We start from the raw sequence: 18,279 nt of genomic DNA, 5'->3' as shown, positions 1-18,279 counted from the left end.
TCGGTTTTCCCATATGCAACAAGAAAAATAGGATATCGATCCAGTATCTGTGGTCTTCACTTTCAGTTCACTCGCGTTTTGTTGAAACCAGCTTTTAAGCAATTAATCAAATTCCTTGCCCTGTATACATGCTGTGCCAAAAACAAAATGAGTGCGTAAGAAAGTATCCGGTCTTAGTCAGGGTCGGTTATACGGACAATACCCCAATAACCTCTTTATATACCCAGGGTTCTATCTCAACTCGGTACCCAACACCTAGAGGTTGCAAGTTGAGTATTCAAAGAAATAACGAAATATAACTGAATTTTAGGTACATCTGTGTGATCAAAATCAAGACTGCCTTTGAAAGTAATAATGGATGTAAAATGTGAGTTCTCGATGTATTTCGTTTGATAATATTTAATAATAGTTTATTTCTCAAAAGTATTCGAACATAAATGCATTGTACGAAAATAAACCACACATTATATACAATCTTCCTTCTACATTTATTTGCATTCATAATGCGTATTATAAAATTAGTTTAACATTTGTGAAAATCATGTAAAGTACAAAATAAGCTACATTGTTGCACTTGCTAAACAAAAAAGCGAAAATGTTTTTAAACAACTCTAGCAATTACCGAGTAGCTACAATGAAAAGTTAAAGAAAAATGTTTACATGCCATTCTGCTGTATTGCAACACTTTTGCCACATATTAAAGTATTAATGAACATATGTGTTAGACGTAAACACGTTGTGTGTTACCACTTATCCAAACGGCCCCTTTTTCTGCAGTCTTTTCATATCTTTACATCCCATGCTTAGTTGAGTTTCTCAATTAGTCCAACGTTTCGATTTACTTAATAAATTGTACTTAGCATGAAATAATGTCAATTGACCATTCTTATTTTCGTAGGAAAACATGTTTGTAATGTATAAAACGAAGATTTTAATGCAAGTGAAGTAAGCGAAACTTTCATTTACCTTAATGCATTTAAGAAAATATTATATCAGAATATTCGATTGAAATACGCAATTGTATAAGCTGTAAAAATATATTAGCAAACAAAGCTTAGCCGTTCAAGTAATTGAGTAAGATTGTAAAAAAGTGAATGTATAACTCATTTATGTATAAAATAAAACATCACAAAACAGAACAAATAAAATTATAATATAGAACAACAATAATATCAGGATTTACATAGACAACGACAACGATGTCAGTTACTATTTTTATATTCTATATTATTATTATTATTATTATTATTATTATTATTATTATTATTATTATTATTATTATTATTATTATTATTATTATAAATAGTATTAGTATTATAAGTAATATTATTAGTATTATTATTAGTATTATTAATTGTTATTTTTATTATTGATATTATTTGATAATAGTAAATCATTTCAGAAATAATAATAGAAATAATATAGCATATACCCCAAAATCACAGTTATATCACCGTGTGTTCTAACACGGTTTCGCTAGTTTTAAACACAATACGTACATTGATGTTCACGTATACGAGTATACGAGTGTGTGTTTTTAATTTCACGCAATTGTTGTAAACACTACAAAAGTTCTTCATATGTAAATTATTACGCACGAAATTACACACAAGTTATCCTTTAAATTGCTCGACAAAGATCATAAACTCGTGGAAATGACGCAATTTTAACTGTATCATCATCATCATCATCATCATCATCATCATCATCATCATCATCATCATCATCATCATCATCATCATCATAATCATCATCATCATCATCATCATCATCATCATCGTCATCATCATCATCATCATCATCATCATCATCATCATCATCATCATCATCATCATCATCATCATCATCATCATCATCATCATCATCATCATCATCATCATCATCATCATCATCATCATCATCATCATCATCATCATCATCATCATCATCATCATCATCATCTTCAACATCATCATCATCGTCATCATCGTCACCACCACCACCATCATCATCATCATCGTCATCATCATCATCATCATCATCAGCAGCAGCATAAGCAGCATCATCATCATCATCATCATCATCATCATCATCATCATCATCATCATCATCATCATCATCATCATCATCATCATCATCATCATCAATGTCAGGAGCATTATCAGTATGAACATGTTATAATTATCAACATTCCCATCACTGATTTCCATCGTCACCACCACCATCATCATCGCCATCATCGTCGTCGTCATCACTATTATCAATATCATCGGCGTCATCAATATCACCTTCATCTATAATAAGCTACAAATAATAAATAAATATGTTAGATCACATTTATACATTGTGGCACAAATTCCCTTGGCAACGGACCTTAATCCTCCCACGAATACGTTTCTGATTTCACATCCATACCTCAGGTTGATTTAAGCTATTTTGTAGACGGATCTTTGTTGATCACCAATCCAGGCACTTATAGTAAAGCATACGTTATCATCGAAAGCGCCCGATATCCACTAACGTAAAGCATAATTTGACAGTGCGTTAGCAGGGTGATCTCAAATCGTAAGGGACAATTGTTCCATTCTGTTGGGTCAATTCTGTCTTAAAGCGGAAGTTTTTACTACCCCTGCTTAATAGTGCACTGTACATTTGTTCGTGTCTATGCATTGTTTTAAATCTTCATGTACATGTTGCGTTCAGAGTTATAGTGAATAATGTTGAGCAAAAGTTTATTCAATCAAAACCCATTTCACGATCAGCGTCAACAAAACTTCTACGGAGATTCTGATCGCATAATTATTAAATTTGGAATGGAAAAAAATAACGTCACTTCTTTAACTTTACACAACAAGTTAATTGCCTGTACCACATGTTTATACGAACGTGAGCTACAATCTTAATGACCCGTGTTTATGGCATGTATTCACCAATAAACAGCCGAAAAATCATGAATGAAACTCAAATAATATTTACTACATTAGATAAAATTCTTCTCGCACCACGCATGCCGATTTAAAAGTCGAGTTTGCGGTTTCGTTGTGACGAAAACTTGAAGGGTTTTAACTGTTATAAGTATCTATTCTGCCCAAGTGAAATTTTGGGTGACCAAAAAGGGAAACTTGGCGGATGTTAATATGTGAGTTTTGTAAAAAGTCGATACAAAACATTCCATCCCTTGATTATATAGTCATCTATAAGAGAGTGAGGCTTTGTTATTTTTAGAAAATATGAAAGTCCAAGCTCACAGTATAAAACAAATGAAAAAACTCAGACGGTTAAACATTTAATGTTAAAGCTACTATTGAATAAAATTAGACATTTTATTTACAATTCTTTAAATAAGAACATTACATAACATATGTTATATCCTCCAATTTTGAATAAAAAGTCATAACATTCATGAAAATGGGTTCAAAATGTAAGTGACAAACATACGTTAAAATTACAGTTAACAAGGATAAAAATAAAAATAATTAAAAATAAAAATAATAAAAACACAATAATAAAATAATAATAAAATAATAATAATAATAATAATAATAATAATAATAATAATAATAATAATAATAATAATAATAATAATAATGACCGAGGGATAACTAGTATCGAGTTCCCAGAAATATTTTACCATGACTTATCAATCAAACCATTTTTCTCTCTTTTTATAGCTTTCCTTCTAGTGGCTCTCGCATCGGTCTCCATCGTTGTCGGCATCGTGGAATCGGCATCAGTTAACAAACGGGCGGCGGGTACGCCAGAGCCTTGCTTCGCGGTTGCCACAGGCGACCCAGTTTCACCGGCGAACTTCGAGGAAACAATCACTGACCTGAAACTGAGGTCGCAATCTATTCAAACCATGTCTCTGGACATTAAAACCTGGGTTAGTATTTTTGTTATTTGTTTATGTATTTTTGGAAGGTTTGTTTGAGTTGTTGTGGTGTATGCATTTATTTTATGAGGATAACGCCACAAATGTAGTCGCTATCTTTTGTAAAAAAATAATATAGTCTTAAACAACACGTTTTGCAGAACGTACGTATTAGCAATATTAACTATATTTTGATTTTGTTAAAAAGTAAATATGTTCATAATTGAAAACTACAATATTAATTATTGCGTTGATCAAACACTATACATGTGTGCGGACGAGTGCATCAAAGGTTTTTTAGTAAGGAAAAATGAAATGAAATATGACATGTATAAATACAACTAGGAATTTCAAGTATAGCCACGCGACACTTGGTTCGCATCCGATGCGAGCGTTGATTAAATATACTTAAAAAGTAAGTGGTACTTCCTAGTTACTGTTGTACCACTTAGTCCGTTTAGCGTGCCGAAATCATTAGTATTCTCACGTATGCGTCTTTAGCCGTTTTTACAGGAGATACTGGCATATTGATAAATTTTCAATTAGGGGATAAACATTTCTTCTTCGTTTAAACGCTAATTATAAACATTACGATACGATTGTTCAAGAACACATAGAATTATAATTAATACCTTACACCATCATTCCGATCACTGATGTATGATGATTTTAATCTACGAAATTCAAACGCAACTCGGTCATAGGACACGTCCCATGAATATAAGTTAATTATCGACCATGTTGTTTTTAATTACAGCTCAAGACTCCTTCAACACCCGGGGCGAATCCTCTAGTTAATCCTCAGTCGCTTCTTACCAGCTACATGGACACGTATCATTTCACTAGTGACCCATCACTGAACGGTTCCGCGGCGGATGCTGCTGCTAATGTTACTTTTCTTTCGTTTTTTTTTTAAATATTTTTTAATTTTGATTGATTAATAGTTGTTTTGTTATTTATTGTACATATTTATTAGGATTCGACTTTTGATTGTTGACCACACGAATCGATTTATTGATTTATATATTGAATAATGAATTATTCCTTCCTCCGTTGATTCATTCATTGATTCATTCATTCATATATTCATTTTGATATAATTAATTAATTAATTAATTGATACATGCATTTACCCATCATACATCCGTCCGTGTGAGTATTTATTTGACGATTATATTTTTTTCTTATCCACACCAATCACTTTTGTCATTAACTTTGAACCAGCTATACTTTCATTTGGCGTAGGGCAGTTTCTATCCTAAGTGCCAGATCATTATGAAATTATTTCTTTCTGGCGTGTTTGCAGTGTTTGACAATTTTATCGTGACATGTAATACTCGTATGATATGTTAGCATTTTCTTTTAAAATCTTGAAAAGCAAGCTCTTTCTTTCCGAATAGGAAATAATTACTCATGATAGAAACTGATTAAAATAAGTATGTGTTAGAGATTCTAAACAGACAATTGTAAGTACTTAGTAATGCATTAGTGTAATGCACGTAATACATATTTCCTAGCAAATAAGTATGCACACATAGAGCATAGTTTCATGTTTCCATTTCTTGTATGCGGCAGAAAATAGCGTAAATATATATTGTCATGGGCAAAGATGGTAAAACAACCCAATGGATGTAATTAAAATAGGGCATTTATTAAAAAATCAATAAAATAATCAGCCAATTATATATTTAAATAATATGTAATACGCAATTAAAAATACAAATATAATGTTCGTGAGCCGCTTAAAAAGGACTTACTAAAATATCTTCCCTTAACATAATTTGCATCGCTACCTCAAGTAATCATTTGCTGAAATTGTGCAATTAGTTGTTACTTTTAGGCCTTTCCCGACTCATCGAGATAGTTCCGCGAAATCAGCTATATTTTCTATGTATTGTGAGCACTTTAGTATACACTTTATGACAGTTTTTGTTGTGTTGGGGTCTATTTGATGCAACCGCGTCGCGCGCTTGACTGGGCTTCGTATTCTGTAAATAAACAGTGCGTGTAATTAAGCACTGAAATCATGTTCAAAGGGAAATATACTGCACTCAGCAATAAATAAAGAAGGGCAAGGGTTGATATTATTTTTTAATTGATACATGATCGGTTATTCACATCGATTATCGGCAATTGTGTTTCGGTTTTTGTTGCTGTTATTGTTCTGCTACTGTTATACAAATATATAGTAGTAAAGACGCATTTTATTCTTTCGCGATTATTTCGCACGAGTTTTATACGCCTATTTACTGTTTGTTTTCGACAGGCAATAGGAGCTCTTCAAACCCACTTTAAACTCTTAACGGAGGTGGCGAATTACATCACGGACACCCGGAAGTCCGACAAGCTCGCCAATGACGTCAGCATGGGTATCCTTGTGTATAAACTGGAGTCGCTAGAGAGTCGAGTCTTAAGTGCCGCGTGCTCCGTACAGATCGCACTTAGAGCGAAAGGAACTGACGTCACACCGTTCGAGCCAAAACTGTCTGAGCGCTATTTGTATATCCCAGAGCCGGTATTTAGGGTCTACATCGTTATGAACTACAGCGCGCGACTATCTCATCCTTACCTCACTTCCGTTTACGAGAACATTTTGGCTGTCACTGCGAGTGCAACGAGTTAATGTTGGATACGGAGCGCCGTTATTTGATGGTGAATTAAGGATCTTACGTTCTAATCCGATTTCTTGTTTGTGTTTCCGATTTTCTGAAAGCAGCCGTTTGGGGGAACTCAATTGTTGCATGTTCCCCTTCTGGGATTCGGGTGGCGGGATTGAAGGCTGTTTGGGTGTAAGGGCAGGACTTGTAGGAAAGTCATGAACTCTCAGACATAAACCTTCACTTAATAAAAGGTCAATTGAAAACTTTCGGGTTTTATTCGTCAGCTGAAATATTATAAAACCGACGTACGTGGGTACGCAGGGGTTTCTGTCATGAATGTCACCATTTTCATGATAGTTTGTTTTACCAAAATATACATGTTATAGTTCTTATGTGAAAATCATATCTCCGAGTTGAGTGTTATTCTTATTTGAAACAATGAGTTTTTGCTAGAATCGTGCAATTATTCGTTGTGTTCACGTTTCTTTTTGAAACCTGTCACATCACACCAAAACCTCATAAATTAATAATTTGAATTGAAGTTGTATCAACATATAGTTGATAATTCATTCTATATTCGCAAATTACGGAAATGTAGTTCCAAGACGTAATTTTGCTAATGTTAATTCAATCAGACAAATACATTTTATACAACAAGAAATTGTAACTTGAAATCGTTCACATACTGCAATGATAAAAAATGTTATATACGTAGATCATTTACATTTTGTAAATATTCATCGTATTTATTTTTGTGTTTAGTTAGTGGTTTACTTATTGCCAAATGTTGTACCAATGTCTTTCAAAACGGATGCTAGCCACTTGTTGAATTGTTATATTTATATTTATGAAGTTGTGTAGGGAATTGTCATATATTTTTACAGATGTTTTGCAGTATATGCGTATTTTGCACATTTGTTGTTATACATATTGTTGTCAGAGTTGACATTTTTTCAAAAAGTTTAAAAGTACGAAGGAATGTGGTGCTCTTTCATTTTTTAAATAAAACATGTTTATCACATTAAATGGTAACAGTAGATTGATATTTAATAACTATAAAAATTCAATCAATAACACAACACAATCTGGTTGGAGGAGCTATTTGTTTTAATTCATGGTTGTTTAATTAAACAAAAAGTGACATTGTGATATTCGCTTAAAATTTACATGTTATTATCTGCTTAATAACGATGCTTTCACATTTTTGCCGTACATAAACTTTACATTTTGTTAGTTGTATGCATCGTCCTTGGTAAATGAAATGGCGCATATTCATTTGTGTAGATGCGGAACTATTTAATTAAATAGCATAACTAGCTGTAATGTAACTATCTACACTTCCAATTTATCATTATATGTTGTGTAAAATTTACACTACGTACTAAAACAGTTGTCATTTTTGCTAATTGTATGTTGTTCTGTGTTGTTGTTTTGTTGTTCTTGTTTTTTTAAGTGACATTTTCATAGTTTGGTTCTGAATAAAAATGTTTTCTCTACAATACCTTATTTGACCTCATTAAGTAGAATCAGTCTTTAAAAACATATAATAACAGATGTTCAAAATTCAGTATTTCACGAAAATATTTTTCTCTACTTGGAACAAAACACTTTTAAAGAGCATAACAAGACCATATTAAGCAAATGATAAATATTTTTCCATAAAATATTAGATTCAAGGTTTCTAACTGCAACGAAAATAACTTGTTTTTTTTTCACTAACATCAATACAAAAAAGGTAGATATTGTTTGCATTTTACTAAGGATACTTATTAACAGAGACCTCCCACATCACTATTCATTATTCTTTCAGTATATATCTTAAAGCTAATTAAGCAAATGTGATCGATTATAGTAAAATGAACAAATATTTAAAAAGGAATTTAAAACAAATGAACGGAAAATAAGTGTCGGTTGGTCTTGTCGTAGCAAACAACGTGTATGATTTGTATTGATGATAGTTGTACTTAACACGTTACGTTTATTATCCGTATTGCAGAATTTTGTAATAAACACGTTACGTGTATGATCGTATTGCTGATTGTTGTAATAAACACGTTACGTGTTTGATCGTATTGCTGATTGTATTAATAAACACGTTACGTGTAAGATCGTATTGTTGATTGTTGTAATAAACACGTTACGTGTATGATCGTATTGCTGATTGTTGTAAAACACACGTTACTATGTATTACGTTTCGTTAAGGTAACCTTACTAACCGTTACTGTGCTCTTTTACAGATCTGATGTTTTTATAGTTTTGCTCTATTTATTTATAAAAATAAAATATAACACATCATTTGCTGCGTTTCTATTCAATGAATACATATTGAATGCTCGTGCGTAGAGAGTCGTTCTAGTTGTGCTACAGTCCGCACAGCATAATCACGGATCTCGTTAAACGAGACTTTGCAAAAAAAAACGGGAAGTGTTGTCCCTGATAAGCCTGTGCGGACTGCGCAGGCTAATCTTCGTAGACACTTAAAGCACATGTATTAAGCCCGGTTTGTCCATATATTTAGTGTTCAGTTTCTGAGGCATTAAAAATCACTGTAATTGCTGGTCCAAAACCTGAACATTTGATGCAGGTAACACTTAAAGTAACATTACTTCTCAATATCAACGAAAATTGCGTACACTACATGTATTTCGTAAAATAAAGCTAAACAATCAAAAGTCATTGTTCCTTATGGCAATTGCCGAAATTTCAACACCAGATGTGGTCTGGTAAAATAGATGTTTTCGGATACAAAATGCTCGTTTTTATTATGGTTTTAACATGGTACCATTTTAGTGTTCGTGTGTCGTATGAATAGATTGTGGTGACAAATAAATAAAAACGAGCATTTTGTATCTACAAAAATCTATGTAATCATTTCACATCTAGCGTTGAAATTGTGGCTATTGCTATAAGGAACACTGATTGTTTAGGTATAAACTTTATTTTACGAAATACTTTACGAAATGTTCGTTGATTTTGAGCGTTATAGAGACTTTTAGCCTACCGAGATATTGGTAGTTGAAGAAACATATTTACGTCCTTCATTTGACATGAATCCATAAAACGTTAAATGATGTCGTCAACATAAGTTGCAGATTATTACATAAGGTTTATTCAGTTTTTTCCTGCAATAGGATAACCTAAAAAATTTCTTTCACAAATAAAAATGTTATGTTGCAAAAAGATTTCAAAGATTTATGTCCTTTAAAGGGATCTTTTCACGCTTTGGTAAATTGACAAAATTGAAAAAAGTTGTTTCAGATTCGTAAGTTTTCGTTTTAGTTATGATATTTGTGAGGAAACAGTAATACTGAACATTAACCATGCTCTAATATAGCCATTATATGCATCTTTTGACGATTTTAAAACCTAAAAATTATAAAGCGTTGCAACGCGAAACGATTGAATAATTTGGAGAGTTCTGTTTTTGTCGTTAAATTTTGTGAAACTACGAAGATTGCTTATATAAAGTATAAAATACGTCAAGAATGCGTACTCGGCGGAATAGCTCAGTAGGCTAAAGCGTTTTTACTTCAGGACTCTGGCAGGACTCAAGGGGTCACTGGTTCGAAACCTGTTCCGGGCAATGTTCTTTTCCTTTTTTTATTTTTTTTCTTGATTTTTTACTGGAGCTTTTACGATCCAATGTTTACATTTATCAATATAAAGCATTTAATGAATAAGTTTAAAAAATGCCAAAATCTGTGAAAAGGCCCCTTTAAAATAGCTATTAATGTGGGAAATAACGTATATAATACAAATAAAAACATGTTTAACAAAAAACGTTTTGCTGACGAACAAACCATAGTTTTGGAAATTTTATTTGAAAAAAGCCTATTTGAAACTTTTTTACGAATTATCGCGAATTTCAAATAATTTAATTCAGCTTTTTATATTGAATGTCAAACTTCTTTACGTTAATAAATAATAAAAGAAATACAAAATCAATTGTTTTAATGCATGTGTTTTTGGTTGACAAATGTTTAGAATTGTTTTCATTTGATACTGCCATTTAGTAAATATGCAATTAAGTGCTTATTAGGCGTCTTTACGACCGGGGAGCATATATAGATTAAAGGTAACAAAATCAATTATCGGGTTTAATATGATTTTTTTGGAGGGATTGGATAGGGGTGGGGTGGAGTTCCACAAGAGGGGCCATTTTAACTGTTATAAAATGAAGCGAATCTTTATTCGTTGTATATATATATATATACTTATTTATTTATATATATAGTTGTAGAAAGAGTTCACACACATGCATGTATGTGATTGTGGCAGAAATTCAGTACATATTTATGCATTTACGAGAGTTATAAAATAGTGGTTACGAATATTGCATACGCCTCAATCCCGTCATGTTCATCAAAAAGCTGAAGGCACTGAAGTTGTTCGCTATTGCATAATCTTAGACGCAACTAAGTTTTCAAAATTAATTTTAGCTTTTTATATCGCAAGTTTGAAATGAACACAACCCATTCAAATTTATAAAGAGTGTGTCTTAAAGCACAGGTCGAGATGTGTGTGCACTGTTTATCCTCATATTTATGTTATAGAGATAACTTAGACAAAATAACAACAATATGTCTCTTTTTTTGAAATTGCAACCATCTTTAGAATTTTGGTTGCCTTGCTTAAGAATAACAAGCCTAGATTCATGTACATGTTGTGTAATGTGTATCTAATACTTTATCTTTTTTCTTTGAATTATTGAGCAACAAGTTTGCCGACATCACAGACTTTTCGTATCATGTCTTGTTGGGAGCCGGAATTTTTTCCTAGGCCTAATTTATCAACAGTCGCCAATTTGTATTTTATATTTAATTAGATTGAGTTGTTCAAGCTTTGAAAAAGCTAATTGCTCTGCCTTTTAGCCAAACTGTAACCAACTTTTGAAAGTGAGTTTCCATGGCTTCAATCTACTGGCCCCAGGCTAACAGGCAACAACTAAACCTGTAAGTTATTCATGATGTTAGATCTGACAGTGTATTGCACTTATTCAATTTGCAAGTCTGAAGACATTAAAGGGACCTGTCCACGTTTTGGTAAATTAACAAAATTAAACGATTTAATAATTTTGAAAGTTCTGTTGTTGTCGTTATATTTTTCATACTTCGATGATTTCTTACACATATAAAGTATAAAATACATATCTCATTGTATGAGCCTGGATGGCCGAGTGGTCTAAACGAAAGACTGTTATTCAGTGGTTCGAGCCCAGTTGATGGTAACTTTTTTTCATTCTTTTTTGTAATGGAGCTTTAAAGATCCAATGTTTACATTTATCAATATTAAGCACTGAATGACAAACTGTGAAAAGGTTCCTTTTAGATGTTTACTAAAAATGCCACAAGGTAAAAATTTAGAACTAATTGGTTGTTTATTTGATTTGAAAGTGATTTTGTTTATTTGCCTTTTCAGCGAGGTTACTTTGAAGTTATTATCACTTTTATCTTGTTTGTTTTTTTTAAATCATAATAAAAAAGATAATTTAAGCTTCATTTTGGGAAACCAGGGCTTAATGCATATACATTAATTGTCATCCCAGTACCAGAGACTCTCTTTAAACGAAAAACACCATAAAATCAGAAAGCGTCGTCCTTCAGTGTGCACAGGTTAATCTTATTTGACATGCATTAAGCCCCGTTTTCCCTGAAAACAGCCAATATGTTTCAAATGAATGATAAACTGGCCAATGTCTTTCCACGAGCTCTTAAACACTAGACTGACCAATATCATCGCACAAGCTGTTAAACACTTTTGATTACATACATACTCTGCTGTCTGCAGTGTACCAGTGGAGTATAAACAGGCAGATGCGGTGGTTATCGTTCCTAGGGTAGCTAACAGCTGACTTGCAAAACTCCATCTTAATTAGTTGCTCGCTAACGCGACCAACTAAATAGTGCTATGAAATGTTGAAATGCTTTTATGGCATTGGAAATGTAAACTGGGTCACTTCATAACGCAATCACTTGCAATCCATAAGGTTTGGATATGTGTGGGAACAACAAGGGGTTGTTAATAAACCATTGTTCTTGCATAATTATGCTCAACGATTGAAAGATAATTTTGTACAGCAGTGGATTAAAAAGTGTAATAGTTCCCAAAAACTTAAAACATACAATGGATTTAAAAATAACTTTGATTTTCAGATATATTAAAAAAAAACAATTCTTTAATTTCGAAATGCATATGTATGCTTTCGAATTTTTTCCCATAAGCTCATAATTAAAAAGGGCCGCTATTTGAATATCGAAAGGGACCAAAGTTTCTGTCCTTTTTGCAAAATAGATATTGAACATAAATTTCATTTTCTATTAATATGCACGACATACTAAGACCTTCGAGAAAGGTATATATTTATTATGTACTATATACCCGCTACTAAAATAAATTCTATATAATCATGAGCTCCCGGAAAGAAAAGGTGATCTGGGGTCCTGCTATGTTCTTGTATTATGCATTTGAAAGAAGAAAAGCGTTACTATATAGCAGTTAATAATTAATATCTGTACCATTACATATATATGTTTGCTTATACATTGTCGGTGTTTTGAAATTGTGTTGCTATACGATGTTATTTGGACTTGCAAGGGCCGGAGACCAAATAGCAATAAAAATTGAAATAAATTTTATATATATATATATATATATATGTAAATTTAATTGAATTTATATTATATATATATATATATATATATATATATATATATATATATATATATATATATATATATATATATATATATATATGTCGGCATGTGTTTTCAATTGACTGTTTGGTTTACCCACTACCGGAAGTACATAGCAGGTCAGCAATATTGATATATCATCATCATCAGATCTAACACCATTCCCCATAGTTATCTTTAATTTGTACCAGCATCTTCACCATCACTGCGCTATAATCATCATCATCCTTATCGTGGCCGTCATCGTCATCATTATTTGTGATGTCATCGATTTCACCAGCATCTTTAATACTTAAATAAAAAGTTTGTGTTCAATCAAAACATTATTGATCCCATTGTTCATGTAATTATCATTATATCATATATGTTAGAAGTGAAATAGTCGAAAGTAGTTCCATATATCCACATGTTTATCTGGAACGACACATTTCACATTCGCATTAAACCCCGATTTCCAAGAGGGAGAACCATGTTTATATGTTTCTGTAAGATTTAAAACATTAAGTGTTTTATTTGAATTAATAATAATCCATTTTACACAGCTACGTCAGCCAAATTTCTTTACAGATTTTCGTCGCATGATGTTTTTTACAACTTTGAATTTAATTATGTATTTAACTTCGCCAGTTTCACTTCCAACTTACTGATACTGATAAGTGTATGTCAATTTCAACACGTAATAATTCAGTTTGTAAGTGGCTCGAATATGATGTGATGATGAATTGATAACAAATTATTGCATTTAATTGTTAAGGTTTACTAGTGTCGTACCACGGTAACATTACACCATGACTTACCAAAACATTTTTTTCTCTAAATCCAGATTACCTCCTTGCAGTCGCCGTCGTTATCGGCGCCGTGGAATCGGCATCAATCAACAAACGGGTTGCTGGATCGCCGGAACCTTGCTTCGCAGTGGCAACAGGCGGCCCAGTTTCACCGGCGAACTTCACGGACACAATCACTGCCCTGAAACTGAGGGCGCAATCTATTCATACCATGTCTCTGGACATTAAAACCTTTGTAAGTTTTGTGTTGTTTTTTGTTGTTGTTTTTTTTTAAGTGGCGGGTTTTGATGCGGGGTGGTGTTTGTGCTTATTTTAAAGGATAACGTCGGAATTCGAGTGGTCACAGTAGTTGTTGTGTTCAGCTTGAGGGATCAGACAGTTCCTTGGATCGATCTCCACTCTTGGGGAATTTTCAATATCCGCTCTCTAAAAGGAACCAGATTCAGTTTCTACCAAGAAAATGGACTCGAGATAGCCTTAATAAGCGTTGTTATCCATGCGGTCGAGATTATAAGAACGTATATTCAGATCGCACGTTAACATTTAAGCGAATGTTTACGGTTTAAAAAAATGTATCTCGTCTTTAACAATACCTTTTGAAATGTTTTTTATTATCTATTTTATTTTGGTTATGTTATACAGTATATATTTTATGAGATGACCGCGCGAATAGTTTTTATTTCGTTGATAAAAACAATAACCCTTTTTGCGGATGCGATAATTAATTTCTTGACTTGAAAAATAATTTTGAAATTTTCCTGACGTAGACCCCCCCTCTCCCTAAGTATAAATAGATTTGAGCGTCACTTTTTTGGTAATTTCCGTTGAAAGGAAGTCGTCTCTTCGAAACGAAAATCCAGTTAAGGCGTGAAGTGTCGTCCATGATTAGCCTTTGCGGACTGCACTGGCTATCTGACAATTTATGCACATGCATTTAGCACGGTTTTCACCCTGCGAGGCTCATATTTAATAATAAAACATATTTGAGCCGCGCTTTGTGAAAAGGGAGTTTAATGCATGTGCGTAAAGAGTCCTCCCAGATTAGCCTGTGCAGTCTAAACTTGCTAATCAGGTACGACACTCTACGCCTAAACTGGATTTTTAATAAGAAGAGACTTTCTTTAAACGAAAAAATATCATAAAAGCGAAGTGTCGTCACGCACTTGCATTAAACCCTCCTTTTCACATAGCACGGCCAAAAAAGGAATTTCAAATATATCCACGCGATAATAAGTACACATTTGTTGTGATTGTGTATACAGTATACTTCTTAGTAACGTTAAAAACACTTGTTCTGTAGGACGAATTCGTCCAGACTTCTAAAGTCATTATTTAATCTCAAGTATACGGTCTTCACGGTTTAAAAATATATACATGGGCAGATTGAGCAAGTCACGATTTTGGGAAACGGTTGATACATCATAATAAACAAATTATAAGCGGATAGAGACAATTGAAAAACGTTTAATAATGAATGTAAACAATCTAATAACATGCATGTTAATAACGAAATAATAAAAGTGTTTGTTCCTCTTCTGTTTTAAAGCACATAAACCTCCTATGGCCCAGTTTAAACAAGTGTTCCTAATAAACTTAGAAGCAATGTGGAATACAGAGAGTATTAGATAAACATACATAATATTCAATCCTTACAAATAATGCAAATGTCGTGAAAATATGACATGATTCCCCCTCCACACACACACACACACACACACACACACACACACACACACATTAATTATTTGGCGCAACGAAGTACATGAAGCATATTAATAAAAAGTCAAAAAAAACTTACACCAACATACAACGTCTTTTTATTAACTACAAATACTTTAACGAAAACTCCAATATAGTTGATAGGACTCGCCCCTTGATTCAATTACGCTCCGCTCTAGGAAAACAGTGCTTATTGCATTTGCGTTAAGTGTCCTACATTATCAGCCTCTGCAGATCGAATTGGCTAATCAGGGACAACACGGCGCTTGTATGGAATATTTCGTTGAAAGGCGGTCTCTTTTTAACAAAATCGAGTGTAGGCGGAAAGCTCGTCCGAGTCTGAATAGGCTATTCAAGGACTTGGACGACACTTTACGCACATGCATTAAGACCAGTTTTCTCAGAACACATCTCATATATGTACTGGTACATGTTCTTGTCATTGACAGGTTACGACCCCTTCGACTTCCGGTGCGAATCCATTGGTTTCCTTACCTTTTGCAACGTTAATGGATACTGATAATTTTACTTCCCACCCGTCAATGAACGGGTCCGTGTTGGACGCTGCATCTAATGTAAGTTTTATTGTTGTTTATTGATTAATATTTATGTTGTTTTTTAATATAATATTTTATTTACCGTATTATTTCTTTCTGGTTCGAATACTTATTACTGAACACCCAAATCGATTGTCTTATAGATGTATTGATTACTTTATTGAGTGAATGATAGTTTGGGGGATTCATTCATTTATGTCATGAATTGCAAATTTAAATAAAAGATAAGTAAAATTATACAGCTAGGTATAGGTGTTATAAACGTTATTTATATGGACAGAGAAAGCATGGCTTTTTCTCAAACAGTTTTAACATCGAACGAGGGATAAGACAAGGATGTCCACTTTCATACTCGCTATTTATTATATGCATCGAATATCTATCACACTATATACAATCAAATGAACATATAAATGGAATATCGCTAGAACCCGACGAAGAAATTAAACAGGCCCTATTTGCTGACGATGCAACTTATTTTTTAAACGACAGTAGTGACTCATTCAATAATCTTATAGAATCGCTAACCCTTTTTGGAATGGCATCGGGTCTTAAATTAAACAAAAGTAAATGTACTGTGCTAAGAGTAGGTAAATTTAAACAAAGTAATATGCATCTTAACAAACAATGAAAATAAAACAATTCTTAAGGTAGCGCACCCCTAATGGGCACATATCCACATATAATTTAATTAATTATTTTCTTAATCAGCATCATTTCACTGAACTACATGCAAATTTGTAGGAAGGCTTTCCATGCTTTTTAAAAAAATATACCGATTTTTTCAAAACCACCCCACGCTCGACTTTTGTCCAGTTTATTTTCACTCCTAGGGTATATAAAAGTTCCATAATTCATTCAAATTTCTAAATATGGACATGCAGTTGGTGTGTACAGATGCAGTAAAGGTGTTTAAAGTTTAAACAAGATGAAATAAGTATTCTTTTACAGACATTTTTTTTTACAAATTTTTATCTATGGAAAAGCGCCATGAAATGTAAGTGATTTCAGCCAGGTAAAAATTGGGTCGGTTAAAAACAAACTGTCATAAAATTAAAAATAGTATCATTTAAGTTATATTTTAAACTTAGTTTTTATAGAAACACTATATACAGCAAAAATACCAAGAAATAGACAGATTTACCGTTTACTTTTTGAAATAAAAATGCAACATGCATTATTCGTATTTTCAGCAGTAAATTACCCAATTTAGCCATAACGTTGTTTTAATTTTAAAAATTGAAGGATGCGCATAAAATTTTCAACATATTTAACAATAAACATAGCTTATATGCTATATTAAATTAAATTACGTTAGAAAAGAAATAAAACGCGTCGCAAAAAGTATGCGATGTCGGCAGGATTCGAACCTGCGCGGGAAGATCCCAAAAGATTTCTAGTCCATCGCCTTAACCACTCGGCCACGACAACTTCACATCAGTGCAATCTTAAATTAGATATCCATAAGTAAACAGGTAAAAAGGCTCGTCGATCTTTGAAGAAATCGCGAAATCGTATTTTTCAGATGATAATTGGATCGAAGTCAATATTTATAGTGAAAATAATGTATTCTAATTGAATTACGTTAGCACATATCAAAATTCGAAGTTTGAAAAAAATAAAATGCATCTCTCGGAAATAACCGATCATTGAAGATCGGCAATGATCGTAAAATAAATCGCGGGAAATCATTAGAGGTGCGCTACCTTAATAACATAATGCCTAAACTACAAAAATTTAAAAATTGTTTAAAATCATGGCAACACCGTAAACTTACACTTATCGGAAAAAACACCGTGTTAAAAACAGTTGCACTCCCTAAATTAATTTATACACTAACAGTTCTCCCAAATCCACCAAAATGATATTATTAACGATATAAAATCAGCAATATTTAATTTCATATGGGACGGTAAGCCTGATAAAATAACACGAACTCAGTTAATTCAATCTGTAGAAAACGGAGGTATCCAATTAACAGACATCGACTCATTCTTGAATGCAATCAAATGCAGCTGGCAGGGTTAAAAGATACCAAGATAATACCAATACGATTAAATGGAAATTATTAT

The 18,279-nt window shown here is 32.8% G+C and overlaps 1 non-coding gene across 1 annotated transcript; it reads right to left on the bottom strand.

Annotated features, from left to right (window-relative positions):
• Positions 1-17,556: 17,556 nt before the first annotated feature.
• On the bottom strand, positions 17,557-17,638 carry Trnas-aga (transfer RNA serine (anticodon AGA)). The gene has a single exon. It is a non-coding gene; the product is annotated as a tRNA-Ser (tRNA).
• Positions 17,639-18,279: the final 641 nt, after the last annotated feature.

Source organism: Dreissena polymorpha, chromosome 14 (assembly GCF_020536995.1).
Source record: "Dreissena polymorpha isolate Duluth1 chromosome 14, UMN_Dpol_1.0, whole genome shotgun sequence".
Taxonomy (NCBI): domain Eukaryota; kingdom Metazoa; phylum Mollusca; class Bivalvia; order Myida; family Dreissenidae; genus Dreissena; species Dreissena polymorpha.
The sequence above is the reverse complement of the archived record's forward strand: the minus strand, read 5'-3'. Positions and strand labels throughout refer to the sequence as shown.